A 658-nucleotide genomic window follows, 5' to 3' on the forward strand; every position below is an offset into this window, starting at 1 on the left:
AAAGATAACGAGAAAATGTACTCTAATTAAATCAAACATAAATAAAAATAATTTAAATATATATGAACAAATAAAAAAATATATATATATATATATATTTTATATATATATCATATATATATAATAATATATGTATTATACATATAATAATATATAATACATATATTATTATGTATATTATAATATATATTATATATATATGTCCCCACAGCCAGAAGGCTTTTTAACAGTGACTGCTGAGTTCTTCTCAAATTGATTTAGTTATTTTTGTTCTGATATACAATTATTGTAAATATTTTATTTGAGCTACATGACAATTTGAATTTGAATGAATATATATATATATATATATTTTATATATATACGTTCGAGTCCGGCACCGGACGGCCCTGTGCTGCGTGTTGTTCCCCCTCTCTCTGCCCCCTGCTTCCTGTCCCTCTACACTGTCCTGATCATTAAAGGCACAAAAGCCCAAAAAATAATTAATAAATAAAAAGAAAAAACAGAGAAAAAAGTACAAACAGCGAAAAATCTAAATAGAAATCTCAGAGCTGCTCAGACTCGCTGCTGATTGGATAATGATAATAATGAGATCTTATTGGACTCTCAGAACCTTTCGGGTCTCTTTTAAACAACGTGAAAAATATTTTACAAACAC

Source organism: Odontesthes bonariensis, chromosome 2, assembly GCF_027942865.1.
Source record: "Odontesthes bonariensis isolate fOdoBon6 chromosome 2, fOdoBon6.hap1, whole genome shotgun sequence".
In the NCBI taxonomy this organism is placed as follows: Eukaryota; Metazoa; Chordata; class Actinopteri; order Atheriniformes; family Atherinopsidae; genus Odontesthes; species Odontesthes bonariensis.